The sequence below is a fragment of the Geotrypetes seraphini genome, chromosome 8, assembly GCF_902459505.1.
Source record: "Geotrypetes seraphini chromosome 8, aGeoSer1.1, whole genome shotgun sequence".
Lineage (NCBI taxonomy): Eukaryota > Metazoa > Chordata > Amphibia > Gymnophiona > Dermophiidae > Geotrypetes > Geotrypetes seraphini.
Genome location: NC_047091.1, coordinates 34,344,071 through 34,362,851, shown reverse-complemented (window position 1 = coordinate 34,362,851; position 18,781 = coordinate 34,344,071).

Here is an 18,781-nt window from a genome sequence, read left to right as displayed (position 1 = left end):
TTTTTGCTTTTTGCTTTTTTCCATTAGCATGCGGGACCAGCAAAAATATTAATGTGGGAACACTTACTGCCCCCCTATTGAGGAGGCGGTAAATCCCCCCCCCCGTGTTAACCCTGTACTTACCCAGTTAGCGCACTCTAATATGAACATGTTAGCTGGCACGCCCCCCTACCAAAAGCTCAGAAACAGAGGCATTACCCCAGGATGCGTCAGCGCTTCCTGAGGTAAGCCTTTTATCATAGGCTAAGTCAGGGTCTCTCAAACCTTTTTAGCTCCGGCACACTAAATGGAGCAAATGTTTTTCACGGTACAATGTAACTGAAATTATAAAATTGCAAAACCAACAAAAAATTACATTTGTGAGTTATTTATCTAATGTTCAAGCTTTGTATGGGTAATTGTAACAACAGTGAAATTAAAGTAGATAGAATAGAATTGCTAATCAATGCGACGGATGTGCTTGTTTTTGAGGGCAAGTTAACTCAAAACGTGGCTCGATTGTCAACAAACACGCATTTCATCATCCACCATCTGCAGCTCTCTTTTTTTCGATTTAATTTCTGTCAGAGCTGAAAATCCAAGTTTGCAAAGATAAGAAGATCCAAACGGATAACGACTGCATAAAAAGTAAAAATAAAATCGCTTGCCGTTAGTTTTCAAGGACCAATCGCGCCAAAGAACGATGCTTGACTGGGCGGTTGTGTCTTTACACGTGCAGACGCTCATAACATTGACAGACTTGCATACGCGACGTACATGTCATCTATTTTAGTGTATACTTAGGAAGGGGATTTTTAAAAATAAAGTAAAATTCCAGAATCTCTCGTGGCACACCCAGGAATCTCTTCGGGGCACAGCACTGTGCATTGGCACATAGTCTGAGAGACACTGGGCTAAGTCTTCATTAGGTCTTAGCACACTCAGGGCCCCTCAGTTCTTCAAGAAAAGACCTGCTTTCACAGATCAATACATTTTGGGCTCCTTTTACAAAGGTGCGTTAGTGTTTTTAGTGCCCGCGCCGGATTAGGACACGCTACCCAAAAAACTACCGCCTGCTCAAGAGGAGGCGGTAGCGGCTAGCGCGCGGGGCATTTTAGTGGGCGCTATTCTGCGCGTTAAGGCCCTAACGCACTTTTGTAAAAGGAGCCCTTTACCTTTGCTTTGGAGAATTTGATTTTGAAGTTAAAAAAAAAAAAAATCAAAAATGAAGGTTAGCTGAAGCCCTAAACACATCTTTAGATGCAGTATTTGTATTCCCAAACACTGTATTCCATCTTTAATTTTACAGTTTATATAATCTCTTGATAAATAGGCATATTTTCATGAATAGGAAAGCCCCCCCCCCAAAAAAAAAGAAAAAGAGAGCTTTTGCCAGTAAGTATCCAGTGGTGGGGGGAAAAAAATGGAGCCTAGCATGCCGTCAGGGAATCTCGAAGAAGGGCTCTGGGATTAAACAGTTGAATCCTCGCACCAAAGAGGAAAAATGTGGTGATATCATGTAGACGCTAAATCAATTAGTGGCCAGCACTGTTGGTCTCTCCACCAGCAGGCTGTGTGGTCTCCCTGCTCTAATGAAAGAGACGTTCAAAGAGACCCATCAGCTGTGACCTCCTCATACTTCACACTGGCCACACACGCCACATTGATACCAAGAATGATTTGAGGCTTTAGAGAAAATTACTTATTGTAAGATAGTGGGCTAATGAAAAACCGACAAAACTCAGTAAGTCTGAAATAATGGGTGTGTGGTTTTTTTTTCCCTTTCCTCTTCCTCCCATCAGGTTTAAATTATTGGATCTGGACACACAGAAGTAATGCGCTCAGTTAATTAATTTTGAAGTTAGGGGGATTCTTTCCTTCTTCTGAAGGTGGGGCCTGAGGGAAGAGAAGCAGGTCCTCCTTTCCCATCATGGTGAGCCAGGGTCCTGCACTGGAAGGGCTTTGGAACCTGCTTTTATTTATGCATTTATTCAATTTTCTATACCATTCTCCCAGGGGAGCTCAGAATGGTTTACAGCTTATACTTGGACATTTTGCAGCAATAATCAAGCCTGCCACAAGATATCCTGGACAGAACTTAGACATTTATTTATTTATTTCTTCCATTTGTGTGTCACACATACCTATACAAGCTCTTGGCGACATTACAGAGGAAGGGGTTAGAAGAGGGAAGGGAGGACAATGGAGGGCAGGAAGATACAGGAGAAGAAGAGGATACAAGTAATTAGGTGTCAAATAGATGAGTTTTCAGTTTCTTCCGGAATTTGGTGTGGTTAGGTTCCATCCTGGTCATTTCAGTAAGGTCATTCCAAGTTTTTACGCCTAGAAAGGTGAGCATGGATTGTAAAACACGTTTGTATTACAGATTTTTTGTGGAAGGCAGATTTAGAAGTATTCTGTTGAGGGTTCTGTGGGAAGTAGGCCATGCCTTGGAAAAGAGCTGGATGAGAGGAGCCGCGGAGTTTCCGTAAAGTATACGGTGAATGATGCATGAAGTTTTGAAGGTTATTCGTGACGGGATGGGTAGCCAGTGCAGTTGCCTGATGAAGACTGTAATCGAGACCTCTAAGCGAGACCTCTTTTAGAAGCATCTAAGTGCCTAAAAGGTACCCGAACTGACCAGAAGACCACTGGATGCATGAAGGTATTACCTCCACAACACTCCTCCAGTGGTCACTGACCCCCTTCCCCCCCTCAAATATCTGAATGAAACAGTACAAACATGTGTCTAGAACTTCAGCACCTGGTATAGGAAAGCCTAGTAGAACTCCATACAAATGTCTTAAGGAACCAGGTGGGTGGGGCTAGTGAACAATAGCGAGGAGGAACCAGACCCATAATCACAACATTTATGTTGGAAACTATGAGCCCACCAAAACCCACCAACCCTTCTCTACTGTCATATAGGTGCCACCTGTAGCCATAAGGGTTGAAGACAGATGTGTAGAGCAGGTTTGGGGGGAGTTTTGGAGGGATCAGCATAAATTATAAGACACTCTTTATATCAAGTTCACAGCAGTGCCTTATTGCTCTGTTGGCAAGTCCATTACAGTGGTGGCCCCTTCTATGTCTATATGATGCCAATTTGGCGAACAAAGTTGGACGTCTTGGTATTCTGGAATTTTTTTAAAAAATTATCTTTATTGATTTCTTAATACATTACAATATTAGAAACAAGAATTTGGCATAAAAGTAAAATGTCACAATAAGAAAAACATAATCACATCCTTCTAGCTCACATCTCGGGGAGAGGAGAGTTACAGAAATATAAGGAAAAATATTTAGGGTACATTGGCTGGAAAACTTAAATCCATTTTACCATAAGGTGTGGTTTGTACTGATTTTTTTCTCAGGATTATTTGGAAGAAATAATTCAAGCTGACTTGGCTCCAAAAACACATAAGAATTATTTTCCCATGTAACCAGGCATTTTGAAGGAAATTTTAAAAAGAAAGTGCCTCCTATTTCCAAGACTCTGGGTCTCAGCATTAGGAAGGCTTTTCGACAAATTTGTGTCTGCCTGGATACATCGGGGAAAATTGAAATAGTCTGATCATAAAATAATACAGATTTTTTGGGAAAGAAAGCTTTCATAATAATTCTCTTTTTCTCCAAAGAAGATAATGTAATTAACATTGTTGATCTTTTGGATATAGGTTCTTGTGTATTTTCCAGAAATTTTGTAAGATCCAGTCTATCTGGGGAGGAAACATTATCAATTTCTCCTTCGGGATTTACTTCTCTGACACTGACTGGAACATAATAATAAGCATTGATAACTTCCCTGTCTTCTATAACAATCTGCAAAACCTCCTTAAAATACATTTTTAGAAACTCTCTTGGTGACAAAAAATGCGTTACAGGAAAGTTCAATAACCTCAAATTAAGTGCTCTTGTGGAATTTTCTAAGATTTCAAGTTTAGAACGGATAAATAAACTATCTTTGATTGCAGAAGTTTGCGCGGCCTGACTTAATCTCAGCATCCAATTTGCTAATTTGTATCTCCAACAAGCTCACCTTATTCTCCTGCTCTTTAAATTTTTCAGATACATTCTCAGAAAATTGGACATCTTGATATTCTGGACATTCTGGCAGCCAAGACATCCAAGAACCGGTAGGTGATTTTCAATATATGTATATAACATTGGCCAACACAAATAAGTTTTTCTTTGCTACTGAGAACTTAACAAGTGTTCTTAGTTAATTTAATGACACTGATTTCAGATCTGTAATTGAAATTCGGTGTCAGGTCAAAAGCGCACCGGGACAAAGGCGCGCGCAGACAATTGAGCGCAGTGTGGAGGTGCGCCCCGAAGAAAATTACTGTTTTTAGGGGCTCCGATGGGGGGGCGTGGAGGGGGGACCCCCCCACTTTACTTAATACAGATCGCGCCGCGTTGTGGGGGCGTTGTGGAGGGTTTGGGGGGTTGTAACCCCCCACATTTTACTAAAAACTTCACTTTTTCCCTGTTTTTCGGGAAAAAGTTAAGTTTCCATTAAAATGTAGGGGGTTACAACCCCCCAAACCCCCCACAACGCTGCCGCGATCTGTATTAAGTAAAGTGGGAGGGCTCCCCAAAAAAAAACCCCCGTCGGAGCCCCTAAAAACAGTAATTTTCTTCGGCGCGCGCCTCCGTCTTGCGCTCAGTTGTCGGCGCGCGCCTTTGTCTTCCGCGATTATGTCTATGAACCTTGAAATTCAGCTAGCATGTCAGGTTTCTGAGATACATGTTGCTGAGTTTTTTAGACAGTTTGCTATATCGGCAAACTCCTTGTGTTAAGGAGTTTACTCTGAAAAAAACACAAAGACAATAAGGAGACATGTTACAGCATATATTTACACCTCTCTTAACTCACTCAAAAGTGATGCCAGCATGTTCAGAAATGTTTGAGACACTTGTTTTTAAGCTTGTACAGTACATTTGTCTCTCTTTGCAAGAACCAACAATAGTCTCCCATCATACTGGGATTGAACTTTCCCTGATATCTGCTTTCCTTCACCTTGATAAAATATTTCCCCATGCTCATCGCTGACATCACCAAGATTGGGTGGGAAGAAGTCGAGGTGAGAAATTCACCGTTCCCGTCCCCGCGGATAACTGCGGGAAATAATCCCATGTCATTTTCTAGTGTCTATTTCAATCTCAATCCTTCTACACCAGCATTCTTCAAAGCAAAGCTGGTTCATAGACAAAACCGTGGAAGACAAAGGCGTGCGCCGACAACTGAGCGCAAGACGGAGGCGCGCGCTGAAGAAAATGACAGTTTTTAGGGGCTCCGATGGGGGGGGTTTGTTGGGGAGCCCCCCCACTTTACTTAATACAGATCGCAGCGGCGTTGTGGGTGGTTTGGGGGGTTGTAACCCCCCTCATTATACTGTAAACTTAACTTTTCCCTGTTTTTAGGGAAAAAGTGAAGGTTACAACCCCCCAAACCCCCCACAACGCCCCCACAACGCGGCGCGATCTGTATAAAGTAAAGTGGGGTGGTTCCCCCCACACACACCCCTGTCGGAGCCCCTAAAAACAGTTATTTTCTTCGGCGTGCGCCTCCACACTGCGCTCAGTTGTCAGCGCGCGCCTTTGTCTTCCGCGGTTTTGACCTGACACCGCAAAGCTTGTGGGTCAGTGTTTGTGGCCATTCATACTCTGATTCTTCCCTCTCTCTTTAAAGAATGACATGAAGATGGTTTCCCGCGGTTATCCGCGGGGACGGGAACAGTGATGAATTTTGTCACCGTGTCATTCTCTAGTGAGAATGTAAGAAGTGCATTTTAAGTGACATTCTGGCACCCATTAGCTGATATGCTGTCAGCATGTTCTCCACAAGCTCAGCATAATTCTCTGATCTGTGATTACCAAGAAAATTCTGAACAACCAGTACGAATTCTTCCCATGCTGCTGGTTCAGTTGGGTTCAGCTTCTGTTTGAACGCATCATCAAGTATCAGTTCATGGATTTCGGGTCCAACCAAAGCACCTTCTTTGATTTTGGCTTCACTTTTCTCCAAACCAAACGTACTTCGTAGCTGCTGAAACGCATCACCATTTCGGTCCATCGCCACTGTGTTAATCCGGAATAGCAGACAGTGTAGCACATATGAGGTGCCCACGCTTTATCTTGGTCACCAACTTTACAGCCAAAATAATGCTTGTATTCACTTTGATGTCTGCTGGACAGATTACATTACATTACATTAGTGATTTATATTCCGCCATTACCTTGCGGTTCAAGGCGGATTACATAAGATTTCTCAGGAGGTTACAAGAATTGTAACTGTACATAAGAATAGTCATAAGAATTGCATCGGAATTATATAAGAATTTACGGGAACTAGATGTGATACATGTTGGGTAATTAGAAACATTTTAGATTTGAAAGGGGTAGAGAGTGTGGTAGGTGGAGATTGGGAAGGAACTGGTCGTGTTAAATAGGTTTTATGTATTTTATGAAGAGTAATGTTTTAGTTTCTTTTTTGAAGGTTCTTTTGCTGATCTTGTGCAGTAAATCGACCGCAGACATAACAGTTCATAATAATTATAATATCTTAGACAAAAACAAACAAAATATAAAAATTCACAGGTAGAAAAAGCAGCACAATCACTTTTTGGTATAAACTTTCAAATTACTGGTATATGTGATCGATGAGCTGTCCTAAAATGCAATATTGTGTTACAGAAACAGTAAAATACCGATACTTCACAGTAGCGTTATTGATGAAAATGATATAAACACAAACTGATGCATAACTTAAAAACAGGATGAGATAGACAAAAACTGTTTTCAGATTTAGAGTCAGCATGTAGCCCTTGTTAAGGTAAAGGTGACAGAACTCCAGTAGCAAAATACTTGTTGACCAGTGTAATATATATATTTGAATGTCCTGTTTGAAAATGGACATTTCTCCACCTCTGACTTTGGACATGTGTAACGTCCAAATCTGGACTTAGATGTCATTCAGAAAATGACTTAACAACTAACAACACAGAGGATCTTTATGCAGTGGCCAGGAGGCTGAGTATTGTTATCTACGGAGCTAATTTTTTATCACGTAAGACCGCTTTACCTGGGAAATAAGATTTGCACAATTGTGCGTCTAATATTCATGTCAAATGCGCATGATTGGCCTGTATGAACATAAGTTTGCTTGGATTGAGCAAAGGTGTTCCCAGGTGTGGGGTTATGGAGAGCTTTGCATTCGTGCTGTTGTTTTTGAAAATTCAGCCGTTTGCGTGTAAATTTAACCCGGTCCAGAGCAGGCGTGAACTTGAAAGTGCAAACTCTAAGGAATGAACTTTCAAAGCGGAGGTATGGACCTGTGTGGCTCTGCTCCCATTCACCTCTAGGGAAAAAGAAGTTACAGGCACTGAGCTGCAGCATGGCTCTCTGCAACTTGTGGGCAAACCCCAACTCTTCCCCCTCCTAATCCCCATCCCCCAAGTGCACGAAAAGTGAACCTTCCTAATGGCCAATTACTCTTCTCCATCTGCTTGCTCTATTTATACCAACACATCGGCAATTCTTTGCATTCTTTGGTCCTTTCCCAGTGGCCTCCATGGCGAACTGATGTTATCTGCTCAGATGTTCCAAGAAATGAAATGTGCGTTAACCCACAGGCACAGCGGGTACTTCCTGTGAATCAGCCACTGCAAGGTGGAGCAGGGTACGATTCAATTATTCTGCAGACATGTGCTCTCCCTAGGCCGGCGGCAGCCCTTAGCAAAAGCATTAAGCGAGGGAGATGGATTGGTAGGGCTGCATTTCACGGGGACTTAGTTCTGCTTCCCACAATACATTAGCACAAGACTGATTTTAAAGCACAGGGTCCCATGTCTGGCTTGGAGGATTGCAGAGTGCGGTTTCTCAGTTCAGCTCTGGTAAATTAGCAAGTTAAGAGAGAGATTGTTAATGTTAACTGGTGCTTCTCGGACCATTAGGTTATTATTTACGAATGACCACAAAGAGAACTTCCACAAGTCAACGAAAAAGTTATCTGACGCTACTACTATTGCTATTAATTATTTCTAGAGCCCTACCAGACATATGCAGTCCCTGCTCAAATGAGCTTACAATCTAAACAATCAAGACAGACAGGATGCCAGGGTAGGGGTTACAGTTAGAGGGGGTGGTCAAACTGCTGGCTAGAGTGGTGAGCAGAGAGCACAGGAGAATAGGGTTATGAGTTGAAGGCTGTCTCAAAAAGGTGGGTTTTCGATCTATATCCTGTTGCCCAGATCAGCCCAGCCTTAGTGGCGCAGTGGTTAAAGCTACGGCCTCAGCACTCTGAGGTTGTGGGTTCAACCCACGCTGATCCTTGTGACCCCGGGCAAATCACTTAATCCCCTCCATTGCCCCAGGTACATTAGATAGATTGTGAGCCCACTGGGACAAACAGGGAGAAATGCTTGAGTACCTGAATAAATTCACGTAAACTGTTCTGAACTCTCTTGGGAGAACAATATAGAAAATGGAATCAATAAATAGTGTGAAGAGTTTCAGCCTCTGATAATGCCTCATTCTACCAATAAGAGCCAACCTCGTAAGTGATGTCACAATGGCTTGAGTGTCCTATACTTGGCTCACTTATACTACATTTTGATTTCTAGAGTGGTGCAGTGGTTAAAGCTACAGCCTCAGTACCCTGTAGTTGGGAATTCAAACCCACACTGCTCCTTGTGACCCTGGGCAAGTCATTTAATCTACACCCCCCCCCCCCAATTGACCCAGGTACATTAGATAGATAGGGAAAAATACTTGAGTACCTGAATAAATTCATGTAAACCGTTCTGAGATCCCCTGGGAGAACAGTATAGAAAAGTGAATAAATAGACATCTCTTTTCTTTTCAACTGCCTGCTATTTCCTTGGAAAGTAACATAGAAACATAGAAAATGACGGCAGAAAAGGGCCATGGCCCATCTAGTCTGCCCACACTAATGGCCCCACGGTCCGAGGCACTGTGGACAGAGAAGCACAGGGTAGTACAAAGACTGCGAACAGCCACATCCAAAGGATCATCCACTGGCCACGAAGTAGCGTCCACCTCTCCGTCACCACCATCTTCCGTCTCCCCTGCCCCAGGGCTGCAACTCTATGGGAGGAAGGCAGGCAGCACGATTGCCACGATCCAGCAGGTTTCTGGGAGAAAAGGACACGAAGACTTGAGGGAAGACAAGATACGACTACCAGTCAGGGAAACCGGGCCATCGGAACTGGGTTTTTTTTTTTTAAAAAGGAGGAAGGGAGCAATTGGACCCACAAAACTATTCTGATGCAGAAATCAGCGAATAGACTATGGGGTCCTTTTACAAAGCTGCAACAGCGGTTTTAGCGCGCACTTAGCGTGCACAGAATTGCCACGCGCGCTAGACGCTAATGCCAGCATTGAGCTGGCATTAGTTTTTCCTCGAAGCGCGGGGGTTTGCGCGCGCTAAAAACACTAGTGCAACTTATTTAAAGGAGCCCTATGTCTTCCCCCGAGATCTATCCAGCACACCCGGATAAGAAACTGCGCTTTGTGACAGGACCGAAGGCCATCACATGTCCAGAGGTGACATAAATGAATCCCTGACTATGATAAACTTTTGAGTTATGAGGGTTTTTAATATTAGATTATTCAATTTGAGAATGAAACATAATTTGGATAGTAATATTTATGAATTAAAAGAATTAAATCAATCAATCATTTCTCCACCTCTGACTTATTCACATTGTCAAATGTGACAAGGACAAGAGGTCATGGACTGAAGCTGAGGGGCAGCAGGCTCAGGACTAATGTCAGGAAGTTCTGTTTCACACAGCAAGTGGTAGACGCTTGGAATGCTCTCCCAGAGGAGGTGGTGACGGAGACTACCATTCTGGGTTTCAAGTGCAAGTTGGATGCACACCTCCTTGCAAAACACATTGAGGGATACGGGTGATCAGGGTCTCCATCTGGGAGCACCTGGCTTGGCCTCCGCGTGTGCGGGTCGCCGGAATAGATGGACCTAAAGTCTGATCTGGTGAAGGCGTTTCTTATGTTCTTATATTCAATATAAAATAAGTAATTACTAATTACGGTAGGGAGGATGGGCTCAAGCCGGTAATGTTATCAGGATAAGAGAAAAGAAGTTTTCTTTCTCTTGAAAGAGATCCCAGGATGGGAAAATTAACTTTTTTTTTTAAATAAATCTTTATTGAATTTCAAACTTTGACAGTGCATAATAATTAAATGAACATAAACACAAATAACACATGAAACAATCATTTCCCCCCCTCCCAAATAGTAATACAAGAAGAACTATTATGTGAAAATAATTATAAAGAAGAAATAATTCTATAGTCAAAATACCTTTCCTTCCCTTCCCCCCCCCCCCCCCCGGATGTGTAAGGAAATCTAGTTAAAGGAGAGATAAATGACCATTATTGTGAATTAACAAATGTAGTCAATGGGCTCCACATTTTTTTAAACGAACTACTAAACCCTAAACAATCAATTCACTTCATAATCTGAGGCTTGTCCCTATAGGCTAAATTTAAATTAACAATATGTTCTACAGTTCATTTTGACTTTTTTTAATGGTTCCCGAGATATATATATTTAGGGCTCCTTTTACAAAGGTGCGCTAGCGTTCTTAGCGCACACACCGGTTTAGCGCGTGTTATACGCACGCTACCCGAAAATCTACCGCCTGCTCAAGAGGAGGCGGTAGCGGCTAGCACGCGCGGCGTTTTAGCATGTGCTATGCCGCGCGTTAAGGCCCTAACGCACCTTTGTATTAATCTATAGATAACCATTTAATTTGTAGTTTCTTGTTGTAATATAGAGAGTTGTGCGGGGACAGAAATCCCACCCATCCCCGCCCGTCCCCACCAGGATCCTCTCCGTCCCCACCCATCTCCGCAAGGAATTACCTCCATCCCCACAAAAAGCAGCAATTACTTCTGACAGGATCATCAATTCCACAGTTTCTTTTGTGTTTGCGCTGCTGTTTTCCTTGTGGAATCTCTTTGGTGGAACCCTTTTTTTGTTTTCTGTTCAGGTAATTAACTTATAAACCCCCTCTTTTACTAAGGCTGACGTGTCCATTATATTATATGGACGAACCCTGCTTCCAAAGCCTTCCATCCCCGTGGGAGTCCCGTTGGTTAGAGGGGGGTCCCCGTGGGAGTCCAGAGGCCAGAGGGGTGTCCCCGTGGGAGTCCCGTGGGTTAGGGGGGATTCCCGCGGGACCCGTGGGATTCCCGCGATCCCCGTTCCCGTGCAGACCTCTATTGTATTACATTTATGTTCTACAGGAAAAGACAGAATATCAAATGCATATGAAAAAATACATGAAAATTATGTTCCATCTCTGGCCCGATTCAAATCCATCAACGTGGCGCCCAGGGTGGACCGCCCTCCCCTTTACTACGCCACTGGTCTTGTCAGCTGTCGGGGGGTCATCTTTGACTCCTCTTTCTCCTTCTCTGCACAAATGCAGCAGACGGCCAAACCCTGTTGCCTCTTTCTCTCTAACATTACCAAAATCTGACCCTTCTTCTCGAAGCCCACCACCCAAACCCTTATCGCCTCTCGCCTTGACAGGTCTTCTTCGGAATCGCCTCTCGCCCCTTCAGTCCATCCAAATTTGTTGCTGCAAGACTTCTATTCTGCCAGAGTTGCTATGCCTGTGTCACCCCTCTCCTCAAATCGTTCCATTGGCTCCCTATCTGTTGCCTCATCCAAATCAAACTCCTCTTACTGCCTTATGTCATTTTATATTTTAATGTATGTTAAGGTTTCGCCAGTTTTTGCCTTATATGGTATTCGTCGTTGATGCGACGTGTATGTCATATGCAATTTGATTTTATATGTAACCATGTAATTTGTTATGGTGTGTTTTTGTGTTGATTTGTAAAGCAAATATTAATGTCTTATTTTGCATGTTAATATGTAACTCGCCCTGGATAAGGGCGGGGGAGAAATAAATAAACATGCAAACATTCACTCCGAAGCTCCTCCCCGGGAACTCCATTCATCACGCGGCGGCCCTCAGGTTAAAGACTAGTGCTCTTAAATGAGTCCAGCCTCACCTACGTACGTTCCGTTCCTGCTAAACTGGAACGTACGCAGGTGAGGCTGGACTCATTTAAGAGCACTAGTCTTTGACCTGAGGGCCACTGGGTGACCCAGCAGTGGCATTTCTTATGTTCTTAAGTCTCTCTTATCGGTACCCTTTTCCTCTACTGCCAACTCCAGGCTTCGTCCCTTCTCTCATGCTGCGCCATACACCTGGAACAGACTCCCTGAATCGCCACGTCAAGCTCCGGCACTGGCTGCATTCAAATCCAGGCTCAAAGCCCGCTTCTTTGAGGCCACTTCTAACTCTCAACCCCCACTCGCTGTAGGGCATTCATGCCTGACGAACTTCCCAACTCCCTACTTGTCGTGTTTGTTGATTAGATTGTAGGCTCTTCTGAGCAGGGACTGTGCCTCGAATGTTCTAAGGTACAACACTGCGTGCGTCTAGCTATAGAAATGATTAGTAGTAGTAGTTCTAGCCGCTTCCCTCAAAGATTTTAATAATTATTCTCAACTATCATGACTACCCCACTATCATCCCTCCAAGACCGATCCTGTACAAACGCTGAATTGGACAGCAAACATTTAACTCTTAAACAGTTAAAAGCGCAGGTCAATAGTTCTATGAGCTTCTGTAGCTATCAGAGTCTATTTTACTTTGACAGCAGCTGTTCTTATATGCTGCCCCCATAGAAGGCGCTGGCCTAGGCAACTTGCATAATGATTAGCCAGACCTGCATCTGTCTAGGCCAGAGGGGGCCAGAGAACTAAGTTCTAGTAAGTAATACTGATATCTCACTTTTGCTGCTGTCCCGACAAACCCCCAGATAAAACTGTTTACATCACGAAACAACCCAAACCTATCTGGAGCTAAAGTTGCATCACAAATTATCTAAATGGATAATTTATCTTTATAGTTAACACTTGCATTTATATATTTTAGTTAATTGTTTGTTAGAATGTTGTTTTGGCAAAATGTCTATTAGAGAATGACACGGTGACAAAATTCATCACCGTTCCCGTCCCTGCGGATAACCGCGGGAAATAAACCCATGTCATTTTCTAGTGTCTTGTTTCATCCTCTGTCCTTCTACACCAGCATTCTTCAAAGCAAAGCTTGCGGGTCAGTGGCTGTGCTTATGTGGACCAAGGATAATGAAGCCATTGTGACATCACTGATGTGATTGGCTCTTAGGCACTGGTGGAATGAAGCATTATGACATCACAATATCTGTTCTGGATACCAGAGACTGTCATTCTGTAGTGTCTGTTTCAGCCTCAGTCCTTCTACACCAGCATTTTTCAAAGCAAAGCTTGCGGGTCAGTGGTTGTGGCCATTCATACTCCGATTCTTATGTGAGCCAAGGATAATGAAGCCATTGTGACATCACTGATGTGATTGGCTCTTAGGCACTGGTGGAATGAGGCATTATGACATCACAATATCTGCTCTGGATACCAGAGACTGTCATTCTCAACCTCAGTCCTTCTACACCAGCATTCTTCAAAGCAAAGCTTGTGGGTCAGTGGCTGTGCTTATGTGAACCAAGGATAATGAAGCCATTGTGACATCACTGATGTGATTGGCTCTTAGGCACTGGTGGAATGAGGCATTATGACATCACAATATCTGCTCTGGATACCAGAGACTGTCATTCTGTAGTGTCTGTTTCAACCTCGGTCCTTCTACACCAGCATTCTTCAAAGCAAAGCTTGCGGGTCAGTGGTTGTGGCCATTCATACTCTGATTTTTATGTGAGCCAAGGATAATGAAGCCATTGTGACATCACTGATGTGATTGGCTTTTAGGCACTGGTGGAATGAGGCATCATGACATCACAATATCTGCTCTGGATACCAGAGACTGTCATTCTGTAGTGTCTGTTTCAGCCTCAGTCCTTCTACACCAGCATTCTTCAAAGCAAAGCTTGAGGGTCAGTGGTTGTGGCCATTCATACTCTGATTCTTCCCTCTCTCCTTAAAGAATGACATGAAGATGGTTTCCCGTGGTTATCCGCGGGGACGGGAACAGTGATGAATTTTGTCACCGTGTCATTCTCTAATGTCTATCTTGGCTTAATATGAAAGCATTCATGCAGTTCATCTTTCTTGGGGAAAAGGAGCAGTGACATTTGGCAGTTTCGACATTCTCTTATCATCGTCTTACCATCGACCTTACAAATACATTTTTTTAATAGAAACGTTCACTCTGTCATGCTGAATCCCAAAACAAGAAACAATAATCTTTTACATGGTGGCTTTTCACTGTAATTTTAACAAGTAGGCAAAGGCCCTTCAACACGAGAGATCACAGGACAAGTTTAAAGCTTGCACATTAGCCCGCCCAGAAAAGGTTTTGTTGAAAAAGAATACCGAATTTTGCTGTAACTTTGCTGCATATACGAGGGGGTGCTGAAAAGTTCTCAGCCCAACCAACTTCCTAAATTCTGAGCATTATTTTGCCACTGTAGCTGAGAAGAGGGTTATCTTATTTCACGTGAAGTACCAATTTGCAGAAACAAAATTCTGTTTTGATATTGTTTCAATGAACCATATCCAAGACTCTTGGTTGGGCTGAGAACTTTTCAGCATCCCCTCGTAGTGTGAAGAGTTTCAGTCTCTGGTAACCAGAGCTGAGCTTGTGATGTCATAATGCCTCATTCCACCAATAAGAGCCAACCTCATCAATGATGTCACAATGGCTCAATTGCCCTATACTTGGCTCACTTTTATTACATATGAGGTGGTGCTGAAAAGTTCTCAGCCCAACCAACCAACTTCCTAAATTCTGAGTGTTATTTTGTCACTCTAGCTCACAGTTCTTCAACCGCTGGTCCGCGGACCGGTGTTGGTCCGCAGAAAATTTCTGCCGGTCCGCACAGGGCCGGCGAGATCAAGTGGGCAGTTAAATTTCCTGCCGACTGCGGTTCCTGCTCATTAATGTTCCTCCCAGCCTCAGGCGATTAAGATAGGCTGCCGACGTCAGGGCCTTCCCTCTCTGAGTCTCGCCTGCTCAGAAACAGCAAGTTGAAACAAAATAGGCGGGACTCAGAGAGTGAAGGTCCCGACGTGGCAGCCTGTCTTGATCGCCGCCCCTGCCGAGTTGCTGAAGAGGGCCACGGGGAAGTTACAAGTAGAATGTAGAGAGCTGCAGATACAGGTGCAGGTGGAGGGAGATGGTCAGCATGTGCGAGCAAGATCCTGGGGAGCCTTCACAGTGACTTCCTCCCCTCCCACCAGCTCTCCTACTTGCCAGGGCAGTGATTTACCAGAAGTTTCCTGCAGGCAAGTACTGAGAGCTGCTGGAAGCGGAGACAGCCACTGTAGGAGGCAGGGAAGCTGCTGGATAAAGGGAGAGCTGTTACTGGACTTGGAGAGAGTTAGAAGTAGAGATGCTGCTGGGAGGGGAGGAGGGAAAGGGATGGGAAGAGAAGAGAGTTAATGTTGGATAGAGGGAGGAGGGAAGGGAGAAGGAGAGATGCTGCTGGAAGGGGAGGAGGGAAAGGGATGGGAAGAGAGTTAATGTTGGATAGAGGGAGGAGGGAAGAGAGAAGAAGGAGAGATGCTGCTGGGAGGAGAGGAGGGAAAGGGATGGGAAGAGAGTTAATGTTGGATAGAGGGAGGAGGGAAGACAGAAGAAGGAGAGATGCTGCTGGGAGGGGAGGAGGGAAAGGGATGGGAAGAGAGTTAATGTTGGATAGAGGGAGGAGGGAAGGGAGAAAGAAAAAAGGAAGGAAACAGCTGGCAGGGAGATTACAGGAGGGGAAGGGGGTCAGGGTGGAATGGAGAGATCAGATGAGGGAAAGGGGAGAGAGAGGAATGAGAAAGTAGAGAGATATTGATGCTGGAAAGGGGGTCAGCAGAGAAATGAGAGAGAGATAAAGATGCTGGTGTAGGAGAGATAAAAATGAAGAAGGCAGTGAAGCTGGAATGAATGATGTAAAAAGGAGAGAGGAGGAATAGGCTGGATGGACAGGGAAGAGGGGCATAGAAAGAATTCAGATACATATGGAAGGGGGAGAGGGCAGACATTGGATGGAACGGGCAGATGCTGGAAGGAAAAGAGTGAAAAGAAGATGAAAGCAGAAACCAGAGACAACAAAAGGTAGAAAAAAAATAATTTTATTTCTATTTTGTCATTAGAATATATCAGATTTGAAATATATATCCTGCTAGAGACATAACTGGGGACTGCAGTATGATGTTAGCATGATATTTCTATGTAGCATTCTATAATAACTTGGCTTGTTCAGTTTTCTTGATAGTAGAGGGGATATATGTGAAGGGGAGGGGAGACAGGGGTTTTGCTGGTCCGTGCTCTGTATATTTGTATTTATAAAATCACAATTGTTCAGAATATTGTTTCTTTTTATACTTTAATAAAATACGTTCAATATAAAATCATAATTGCGGCTTGTGCAGATGGGATCAGATGGTTTGCGGGGACCGAGCTCACGGAGATGGGGCGTAAACGGGGTTTTTAAATTTTAGTCCTAGTGGTTTGCAGGTCCACAAAATAATTCTTTTATTTCTGCCGGTCCACTGGTGTAAAAAGGTTGAAGGACACTGCTCTAGCTGAAAAGAGTGGCATCTTATTTCCTTAAGTGACAATTTGAAGAAACAAAATTTTCTGTTTGTTTGTTTTTACATTATTTCAGATCATTGATTGAACCATATCCACACAATCATTCTCTTCTTGGTTGGGTTGAGAACTTTTCAGCACCCCCTCGTAGTGTGAAGAGTTTCAGTCTCTGGTAACCAGAGCTGAGCTTGTGATGTCATAATGCCTCCTTCCACCAATAAGAGCCAACCTCATCAGTGATGTCACAATGGCTTGATTGTCCTAGGACTGGCTCATTTTTATTACATAGGAGGGGGGTGCTGAAAATTTCTCAGCACAACTAACCAACTTCCTAAATTCTGAGCATTATTTTGCCACTCTAGCTGAAAAGAGTGTCATCTTATTTCATTAAGTGCCCGTTTGCAGAATCGAAATTCTGTGTTTTGACATTGTTTCCGATCATTGATTGAACCATATCTGCCTCATTCTCTTCTTGGTTGGGCTGAGAACTTTTCAGCACCACCTCGTATAGGTCAGTTGAAAAGCTGATACCTGTGGTTTTGGAGTCTTCTTCCAATTTTGGCCTAGAATGCAAACACAACAGGGTTTCCGGGCAATACAGGCTCCTGAAAAGCTGCTGGCATGGCACTAAGACCACAGTGAATGGTTCAGTGGCTTATGGTGGATTCTGCACATTCCACATTCATTACTCGCTGCTCGAGGGCATGTGGTCTGCCACCAGCAATGTTTAAAACCTCTGTGCCATGGTGCCCTTCTACGTTTTCTCGGGTGTTTCAACCTCATCCCGTTTGCTCTGGATAATTATTGTAACATGTCCTCAGCTTTGGGGGTGAAAAGGCACTTGTTTGAGAAGTGTTGTTTGTGTTTTACATAGAAACACAGCAAAATGAAGGCAGACAAAGACCCATCCAAACTGTCCACTGTCCCTTCCTCTCCCTTAGAGATCCAACATGCCGGTACTTGTCCCATTCCAGATGCAGTCTTTGTCTCCGCCACCTCCATCGGGAAGCTCAATCACAAATTCGTCACCCTTTCCATGAAGAAGTAGATTATTTCTGAGGCTGTGCCCTTTCACCTTCATCCTATGCCCCCTCATTCCAGATTTTCCTTTCCATTGAAAGAGACTCACCTGTGCATTTATGCCACAAAAGTGTTTAAACCTCTTTATCGGGCCTCCCCTCACCCGCCTTTCTTCCAAAGTATACATAGTACGATCATTAAGTCTGTCCCCGTACGCTTTCTCCAAGATCCTATGTATGACCCCTAAATTTAGGTGTTGATCCAAGATGCGCGCATATCTAAATTAGTTCATAAGCTATCAACAATGAATTAAGAGCACATAGCAAGCAATAATAGCACTAAATGATACTAATTTAGATTTATATAATAATTCAAAATGTGTGATCGTAGCACCGAGGTACCCCCCTCTTTAAACCCAGCATGCACCCAAAAAGAGGGAGAAAGAGCCTCAGTCTAATGTAGCAGTATAGAACAAAAAGGTGCAAATCAAAACTGCTTTTGATACTTTCACTGGCAAAAAAACTCCCTCACAGAACAGCTCAGGTTTAGAAAAGGGCAAAGTCATCTGGAGGCACGTTCAAGGACTTAGCTGACAAAAGACGACTTGAGCTCCAACGCTGTCACGTCTTCTCCAATCTTCCCAATAAGCGACCTTGTTTCACCAATGTTTGGCTCATCAGGGGAACAAACAATACAGCCTTTTCAAGGGCAAAGTCACCCGGAGGCACGTTCAAGGACTTAGCTGACAAAAGACAACTTGAGCTCCAATGCTGTCATGTCTTCTCCAATCTTCCCAACCAGCAACCTTGTTTCATCAATGGTTGGCTCATCAGGGGAACAAACAATACAGCCTTGAAAAGTGCAGCCAAACATTGGTGAAACAAGGTCGCTGGTTGGGAAGATTGGAGAAGACCCATGGAGCAGCAAAAAGACAGCGCACAGCAGGGGGGGGCTGGGGGTTAGTTAAAATGACCTCCCTCCCTGAGATGCATTACAGCACCATTTTTAATGTATATACATATATATTTTTTATGTTTTATTTTCTTTACTTACATTGGCATTTATATATTGTATAATTTTCAGTGGATTCTATTATGTTATTTTGCTTTTGTTGATGTCATTTAAAAAAAAATATTC